Consider the following 10,096-nt stretch of genomic DNA (forward strand, 5'->3'; position numbering starts at 1 on the left):
ACATTATAATCATTATTATTTCTCTCAAGTATCAAAAGTGGCAGTAACATTAGTCTTAGTTCTAATGATTAAAATATCTGTATTCAATTATCCGTATGCATTTTGGGAGTTAAACAGTAAGACACGTTTGACTTGGTTTTATTCTGAAGGTGAGCACCGCAGCTTTAAATTTGCTATTGCGTCTGTCTTGACAGCTTGACACCTGTGTGTTTGTTTTACAGCGTGGGTGTGACGCTCAGTGTTCATAACACAGATTTACATGTTTGGAGGGACGTTTTCCGTTACGTTTTGTTACTGTACATAATTACATTTATTTGCCGTGACCTTCCCGCCTGTCTGGTAGAGAACAGAAACATGAAAATAGTGACCCGCCGACGAGGATGGGATTCGAACCCACGCGTGCAGAGCACAATGGATTAGCAGTCCATCGCCTTAACCACTCGGCCACCTCGTCCGTGTGGCACGCAGTCCTACAGCGCCAACCCGTGTCAGAATATGAGGAAGCACGTTGCTTCATCGAGGTGTTGTTCATAAAGTGTTGGTAAATTATAATTTTATAGACTTCAATTCTCTATATTTGGTTGTTTTAATTACCAACAAAATTATTCTAATGCATTTTTCTTATTAATCTATTTTTTCTGCTTTGTAAATTTAATATTACGAACCAAAAACCCTAATTCTTTGTTTTAATGAAGGTAATGGAAAAATCTCTAATTGAGTCCTAGCCCTCAGAGGAGAAAAAAGCAATTAAAACTATTCATGTTTGTTTTTGTTTTCTCTAATTTACTTGATTTGTGTTGTTCACTGCTGTTTATACGATGCCAATGTCCTCTGACATTGTTTGTGTTGACACTCTGAAATAAAGAGAAAGGAGGGCAAAAGTCTTTGTGAGATATTTTATTAAAAACAATAATGGATATTTTACATGGACACTAATTTAAGATTCTGTTATCTGACACTGCACAAAAAATAATAATTCATCACAGTCAATGACATATCTCTGGCTGTGATCATAAAAAAGTCACCTAACATTTACTAAAGAGAAAATTGTCATCAGCAAAAGTAGTATTGTGTGAACAAAGGGTTAAAATCCTTAAATGAATGAATATTTTGTACTTAAGATCAGGAAATATATTGGTTTAAAAATGATCTCAGTCAACGTGGAAAATAATTTTGATATATAATATTTTTGATGAATGTCATTTTGCATCCAAAACATACTCTACTTTTTTTTTTTAAATCTGATGTTGCAAAAATAAAGAAATATATAATACTTCAAAATCAAAGGTACTGTTCATCTCTGACATATCTCAGGCTGTGATAATCCCCTCAGCCCCCAGATAAAGTCCCCTGAGCATATAGTACAAGGGAAATTCTTCTTCTTTTTTTTTTTCGTCTGTTTTTTTTTATTATAAAAAGCAACAAGGGTATTGTTGTAAACAAAGGGGTATTTAAAGGGTTAAAATCCTTACCATTGCAAAAACGTCTTGAATGATTTCTTTTCCTTCATTCATACAGAAAATGATGTTAGTCATGATGAGGACTGATGTTTAAAGTGAGACTGCATCATTGCTCTTTTACAGGTTTTCAAATGGAAACGCCCACTCAGCGTTACATAAAGCAGTGATGTAGAGTGCTGATGCTGATTTATACAACAGTTAAATTAGTTCCAGTTTTTAGTTAACAGTAATAAGCAACTAGAAAATTTTAAACAAATTTTTGAGTGTGCCTGATGCTCGCTGCCGACTAGTATCCAAACCATATTTCCAGAAGTATTAATAGCAGTAGATGTATCATTGAGGTTGTGTGTGTCTGTGTGTGTGCACATGCACATGCTGTCGCACACGTGTGTATGTATGCGAGTGTGTGTGTCTCTGTGTATGTGCATGCGTTATCATGCACATTTGTATGTATATGGGTGAGAGTGTATGTCAATAAAAGTCCTCTTACAGACACAAAGGACAGCTTTTGTGTGTGTATATATGAGAAGTGTGAGTAAGCAGGACAGAAGAACAATATGTCTGACATTAAAAATGTCAGTAGGCAGCCATGGATATTAGACTTTGAGCTGGTTAATGTTAAATTCATTCATTCATTCATGAAATGCCCATCTTTCCTACACAGTGGATACATGTCCACACAGTTGCTGGGCAGAAATTGACAAGGCTGATTGTGATTGGCTTAATTCTAAAAAAAATTCTAAAAAGCTCAGAGTCACTTGGTGTGAGGCTTCAGTTGAATTCTACAGAACATTTTGGCGTCTGTTGCTTTGGAGAGGGCGCTTTTTGCCACAGCCAACTGCTGAAGATAAATTCATCATAATCTATTTTGTAACAGGATCTATTCATCATTGAGAAGAGTAGATGTGTGTAGATGTGTTCTGGATAAACTATAATTCAAGTGTTCTTGAAGCTTTGGGCTTTCATCTGGAATTTTGCATCTTCCTTGTTTAATATTTTGAAGTATTTACACACGAAGCTAATGTCAGACATCGGGTCACTTACACTGATTGAAAGCACAAGTGGAAAGGGCAAGGCGCAGTGGATTTAATTTATTCAAGGTGTGTCCAAATCCACCTGTGTCGTCTTGCACCAGGGGCACAGGGGTATCCTGTACTGCCCAGCCCCTTGCACCAGCAGCGCGCAGCAGGATACACTTATCAGGTGTGCCACAGTGCCCTCGTTAATTCACCTGTGACTTTAGGCTGAATATGCCATAAATCAATCAGAAAGTCAGCTCTCACCACCTGTAAACAGCAAGTGTGCCAGGAGAGAGAATCCGTGTATCATTCGTTCTTTCTATTTTTTTAATTGGCAATCAAAAATAAAAAAATAAAAAAGTGACGGATTATTTTGTTTTTTGTTTTTTAATCTAACACAAAAAACAAATAAATGCCTGGTTTTTAATATTTCAATTTTAGGATTAGATCAAAAATACGAAATGATCAATCAGCAGACACATTAGGTGCGTTCGAGATGAGCCAGGCCTGCACAGAATCGATCATCGGTGATCGCCGCACAATGCATGTTGGTTAGATTTGTGTCCGACTTGATCCCGACTTGCTCTGATGTCATGCACACGTGGGCAACGATAACCTCACGAGATCGAGGCGGCCGCAGTTTGTAGATTCAGGCGCCACAGGTGCTCTCCACTGACTGCAAACCATAGACATATATATTTAGACGCCGCATTGAGCGGGTTGGCCCATTGCTGCGATACGTCGGCGTGTCCGCCATATTGGATGTGGCAGAACTGCCCCGTAAACTAATGCAAGGAAATGGACCGAACTTCATAAAGCGCCTTTTTACAAAGTGATTTAAATTAATGCCCTTTATTCACCCATTCACATAGACACTAATATATCTGTGAAACAAATAGGCATCAAAAACAATGTATGTAACTTTTAATGTGATGATTATAAATGTTTACTCCTTATATGTTTAGGACATAGGTAAGCATCAAACCAACATATGTATTTTTCTAATGTTTTTATGAGTTTTTACAGCTATCAATGTACATAACACTGTTATTGTGATGATAAATATTGAAATATTAATATTAAACATCTGTGTTTATAATAACCAGATCCTAAAACGTAGATGTGAAAGGTGGGTTTTCTGAATAAAGAGCACAAACGTTTACATTTAACTGATTTTGATTAATCATTTTGATATTCAGTGATTGATGAACATATATACATACATATATCTGAACATATATACATACATTTGTACAGGGGGGCATTGATGAACATATATTAGGGGTGCAACGGATCGCAGTTGATCCGTGTCCCGTACGGATCACCATCTGTGGTTCGGCACGCATGTGATCCGCGGACCACATGTGAGCATCGTAGTTTTACCGTCACTGTTACTTTTGTATACGTTATAATACTCGAAATCTCAATGCAGAGATACAGTGAAAAGACAGGACAGATGCTGCTGTGTGCAGCGCATCTCTGATTTAAAAGCCGTCACATCACCTTGAGTGAAATCCAGACCATAACTTTTTTCACTGATGTAACTCTGCTATCACCATAGAAACGGATCATAAAACTGTGATGTTCATTGAAACTTTGGTGATATCAGCTGTCTTAACTTCTACACAGCTCCTCTCTGCTCACCGGTGCAGCTCTGTCTCACCCCGTCTGTGACACAGTGTGTCTGCTGATTGATCGTGACTTCTAACCAATCAGGTGTGCTGTGCTGTAGGCGGGACTACAGAGTGTAGTTGTAATAGTTGATCTAATATATGTATAGTATATACATAGTACAGCACTGTATAAGTTTGAAGTTTTTAATATATTACCATTATCATTATTATTACATTACATAACTATGGTGATAATTACAGACAGACAAAGATTAAAGACAAGTGCATTTTTAAAATAATCTAACCCTAATCCCACCACTTTTTTCTTTTTTGCTGATCTGAAAAATGATCCGATCCGTGACTCAAAACTGTGATACGATCCAACCCATGAGTTTTTTTGATCCGTTGCACCCCTAGTTAATACTGCAGGTAACTAACTAACTAACTAACACTGCCTATCATGTTAGCACCATTTGCCTCATTGTAAAATATGCTATTACTAACTGTTAAGGTTAAATGAATGCCTTCTCATGCATTACATTTAGATGACCATGACGAGAGACAGAGTCTGACTGGCTCAGAGGCTGGCAGTACTCCCTCCAGTTCACGTCTAGCTTCCTGTTTGTTCTCCTTTTTTCTAAATGAGAATCGATAAAGAACCGAATTGTTAAGCAGAATCGAAAATGGAATCGGAATCGTAAAAATCTTATCAATTCCCATCCCTATTCTTGAGAGACCACAAAACAGACTCATGAAACGCTGAGTATCACTCTTCTCAGAGTCTCCTGCACATCACTTCTACATGTAGATAAATGGAGAGCTTGACAGCTCTAGTTACGGCCTAAATCTGCTGAAAATAAACTGTCCTGCTTTAAACTTAGCGTTTTGTCTTACTCATCATGCATTCATGTGGTGTCATATAATTGGAATATCTGAAAAGTGGCTAAATTCATGTGATCGCCCTGTCAGTATGGAACAACAACCCGAAAAGTCAGCCAAAATTTTGCTGCAACTGGAAGAATGGAAGAATGGAATGGAAGAAAGTGAATATTTCATTGAAAACTTTTTATTAATTCATGCATCATTTTTTTTAACTAACATGTAAATTCTTTAACTTATTCTTAACTTGTACTGTACTGTACTATTCCTATCATATTCGTATCTTTTGTCTTAATGTGTACAATAGTCTTATTTGTGCATAATTCTTTAGCTAGGAGGTGGCTGAATGCTGACATTACCTATGGTATCTAATGGGTTATCAAATGTGCTGTTTTGACTTGAAATATAGCATGATGTCTCTTCAGATTTTCACTGTCAAGTGTGTTTTAAGTTGCAGATCAACAGGGAAATGGTGAAATGATAATAATTTGTCAAATTCCCTGTTTATGCGACTTGTAACCAGGAACACAGGTCAGAAGAGAATGACCACACAGTAAATATGGTGAATTCAGTCCAATATCAGGCTAAATCAGGCTTTGTGCTAAACTTGAAAAAATGACTTTAAAGAAAATTTAAATAAAGTTGAAAAAAAAATGTAAAAAAAAAAAAAAAAAAAAAAATAGAATATTCCCGTGCTTTGATCTCTTTAAGTGCTTTGATCTGTGATGTCACATTCTAGAACACATCAGTTTACCTCAGGACCAGAGAGAAACATTCAGTCATAGCAAGCGTTCAGAAGTAGTGTGTCGTATTCAAGTCAAGTTCGAGTTAAACAAGTCAAGTTCAAGTCAAGTTCGAGTTAAACATTTACTACAACCACACCTCATTAGCGTTCGGAAGTACAGTGTGTCGTATTCAAGTCAAGTTCGAGTTAAACAAGTCAAGTTCAAGTCAAGTTCGAGTTATACATTTACTACTAAAACACCTCATTAGCGTTCGGAAGTACAGTGTGTCGTATTCAAGTCAAGTTCAAGTTAAACAAGTCAAGTTCGAGTTAAACATTTACTACAACTACACCTCACTGCAGACAGATGGATCGTAGGAATAATCCAAGGCCCAACCAAACAAGAGTGGAGACCTTTCCAAACACTGACACTCAGGATTTTACTGCACCCACTTCAGACACCACCCCAATGGAGCAGCAGGAAGCACCCCAGCCCCGCAGCAGGCACGTCCAGCACCTCATTAAGAAAAACGATGATCTAAAACGCAGACTCACCTTGTCTGAAGGTCATCGGTTGGAAATTTCTGTAGAGAATGACAAGTTGCGGGAAAACAACAAAGCTCTGGAGGAGAGACTTAGAGAGTTGATAGACAAGATTAAGCAGGCTGACCAAAACCATCAGGCAGGAGTCGTCTTGGACAACGAAGACTGGGAAAATAAATATAAGGCTCTGGAGGAAAGGTTTAAACTTGAGATGGCAACAAAAGACAACATGATCAGATTGCTTGGGTGCCAAATCTCTGATCTAGAGTACCGTCACAAACTGCAGAGGGAGCCGGTGGGTAACAACCAGTCACGGAGGAGAGCCAATCATGTCCAGCAGCTGAATAAGAAGATTGAGGCTTTGGAACAGAGGCTGAAGGCGTCCCAAAACAGTCTGGAGAAAGCAGTTGCAGAAAAGGAGGTTTGGCAGAATAAATACAAAACCCTGGAGGACAAATTTAATGACAAGGTGGCTGAAAAAGAACAGGTGGTCCAAGATCTCCTGACAAAACTGGCCTCAGAAAACCAAGACTGGGAAGAGAAGTACAAAGCTCAACAGGAGCAGTACAGCAAAGAGATGGCCGAGAAAGAACAGGCCACCCAAGATCTCCTCACAAAGCTTGTCTCAGAAAGCCAGGACTGGGAAGAGAAGTACAAAGTTCAACAAGAGAAGTTCAGCAAAGAGATGGCCGAAAAACAACAGGCGGCCCAAGACCATATGTTGAACCTCATCTTGGAGAATCAAGAATGTCAGGAAGCTCTGCAGCAGAAATTCAAAGAGGAGCTTATGGAAAGAAACCAGAGCTGGCAAACAAGAACAAACCAGCTGGAAGAAGAAAATAAACAGCTAGCTGAAAAAGAACAGAGCTTGAACACACAAGTAAACCAGTTGGAGGCAGAAAACAAAGAACTGTCTGAAAAATTGGAGAAAATGGAGAGAGCCTCTCAAAAGCTCACAGAGACCACAGACCAGCCGTGTACCAGCAATATGGAATCTCTCCAGGAAGACAAACCTCAGGGTCCAGAGCCTAAAGACATGCCAGAGGAGTCTAGAGAGGAGCAGGTGGGACAGACCAACAACGAAACACTGGACGCAGAACCAACACAGATGGAGACCAGTGAAAAAGACGAGACAGAAATAAAAACTGAAAAACAGGAGCAGAAGGTGGGGAAGCGTAAGAAAAAGCGGAATTTTCTGAGCCGGATGTTCAGAAAAAAAGACAAAAAGTGTGACGACGACAGAAACGTGGAGAAGGCTGCTGGTTGTTCATCTGACGCCTAATTACAGCTCCCTCCTCCTCCACCCCTCACCTGTCCACCTTCCTCACACTCCCCCACCCCCACTCTGTCTCCTTCACCTTGTCTCTCTTTTCACCTCTCCTCTGATGCCTCCTCCACCCCTCCTCCCCAAAAAAAAGTTGTAGGGATTTTCCCTATTCGTGGGTTTTCTCCTGGTGCTCAGGTTTCCCCCACAAACCACCCCACCCCACCCCATGACTACACATCCCCTTTTCTTTTCTTTTTTCCCTTTTTGTGGGTTTCCCCCCACATCTAAATTCAGTCAATAAAAATCAAATAAAAATTCAATCATATTTCTATGTGTTTCTTTGAATAGAGGTTTAAGGTATAAATAAGTATGTTAAGACATCACGGTGGCTATAAAGTACAGGTAGTGCTACCTGTCATCAAATGTTGGTTTTTATATTTTGATTTAACACAGAAATCCAGTTAGCTAGCTAACATGTCAACACTAATACCACTACTGCAACTACTGGGCCTACTTACTGACAAAACATGTTGGGACTGTGGTGATTCTGGTGACTGGAATGGTGATTAATAATTGTATTGGTTGGTTTTAATTGACCATATTACAAAAAAACAATTAATTATCTATTAAACTAACTATTAATTAAAATTTATTATTATTATTAATTAAAATTGTAAACAGGGCAGGAGCAAAAAACTTGACATTCTTTAATTATGTGCATAAAATCCAAACTAACATCAGGGCACTGAAACAGTACGCTTTCACTGGTATCTTTAAAAAACATAAATAACTATACATTCAAAAAACTCAAATACAACAACTTAAAGAAGAATGGTCAATTATAGATCAACTTATGGTTATAACATTACAAAAAATAAATTAAAAACAACATGCATTATGTTCTATAAAAGGGTCAGTGACATGACAATTTTTTTGTGTCACTATATTTAAGTTAAATTTAAAAGAATTAAAATTTGAAAATAAACTTCCACACATTCCCCTTTTGAAAACCTAGTCTAAAATTTCTGGTTTGAATCAACTGTGAGTGAATATCTGGGGAATTGACAGTAAAAATGACTACACAGTGTAACTGTGAAAACTTTGTACCAACTGATTCAACTTGTTTAAAAAAGGTGAACACTCAATAAACCAGTTAATATTAAATACAAGTAACAGAGCATCATTCATGAATACTATAATCATGTGAGTGAGGTCACCTTCCCAATTCATTTCTTGTGTATTGTGTAAGAAAACCATGTGACAGGAAATGATATGACAGAGAGGGACTGACTGCTGCATGACAAGGTTATAACGTCTTTACAGTATAATGTGACATTTTTATGATAAGGTCAGGTATGTTGAGGTCTACATGTCAAATGGTACGACCCCAAGAAAACAATGATAATTCATCATAATTACAAAAATGAGTATTTACTTTAAAAAAATGTGTTATATTAAATATTTGGCTCATTCGTGATGAACTGCGCCTCACCTGGAGACTAGACGAGAACAGGCGGAGGAGGACCACTTCTACAGGAGGCAGAGACAAAAAGCTGCCGCTAAGTCCAACAGTTTCCAGCAGACTTCAGAGAATATACAGGAAGAGACACTAACTTCATGTTAGATCACCTGTAGGTGACCTGTAGTCTGCAGACAGCGTTCATCACTGATAAAGTGTGTTCTTGATCGCTGATTGAAGTTGAAATAGAAGACAGTCCCCTTCTGTTACATGGAACCTCTGTTCTTTTATCTGCCTTCTAAAGCACTTTGTCACATATAACCTTTATTATTATTATCAGCCACAAAATATCTGCTTGTTAACAGATTAAAACTTGTTTGCACGACAGAAGACTAATATAAGGTGTTAAATATTACAGTCTGAAAATTAGTAGTTTACATGTGGTGTTTGTAAATTAAGAGCCAATCAGAGCCTGTGAGCTCATTGATCAGGTGACAACGAGGTGCTTGCAGTTGGTGCCTGATCCCAAAAACTGCGGCCGCCCCACGAGCTCGCAAGGTTATTGTTGCCCATGTGTCCATGGTGTCAGAGCAAGTTGGGATCAAGTCAGAGACATGTCTAACTGGCATGCATTGTGCAGTGATCGCCGGTGATCGATTCTGGGCAGGTCTGGCTCATCTCGAAAGCAACTGTTGTTAGTCTTGTGTAAGAAGACCATGTGACAGGAAATGATATCACAGAGAGAGACTGACTGCTGCATGACAAGGTTACAAAGTCTTTACGGTATAATGTGACATTTTTAGGGTAAGTTCTTGTCTTTTTTGTCTTGTTACATCATTTTAGGCCATTTCCGTTCATTTTAGGTCATTGGAGGTCTTGTTATACTAAGCACCTCCCTCCTTAGTTACTGTTGCTAAGCCCTTTGATTCTACATCATCCCACATCCTCCTCCCAAACCCCCACAGAACAAATGCAGATGCAGTGGAATCTAATAACTTTGTCTGGAGGTAGAGTTACTGCAGCTAGTAAGCTACTATTAGTTAGCTGGACATGCTAACGTTAACAGCTTATATTAGAGCAGATGAAGACAGAGTTTAATCCAGAACCTCCGACAGCTGAGACCACTTCACTG

The 10,096-nt window shown here is 38.5% G+C and overlaps 1 non-coding gene across 1 annotated transcript; it reads right to left on the reverse strand.

Annotated features, from left to right (window-relative positions):
* Positions 1 to 372: 372 nt before the first annotated feature.
* Positions 373 to 454, reverse strand: trnas-gcu (transfer RNA serine (anticodon GCU)). Its single transcript has one exon. It is a non-coding gene; the product is annotated as a tRNA-Ser (tRNA).
* Between the last annotated feature and the right edge of the window lie 9,642 nt (positions 455 to 10,096).

Source organism: Lutjanus erythropterus, chromosome 18 (genome assembly GCF_056507025.1).
Source record: "Lutjanus erythropterus isolate fLutEry1 chromosome 18, fLutEry1.hap2, whole genome shotgun sequence".
Lineage (NCBI taxonomy): Eukaryota > Metazoa > Chordata > Actinopteri > Lutjaniformes > Lutjanidae > Lutjanus > Lutjanus erythropterus.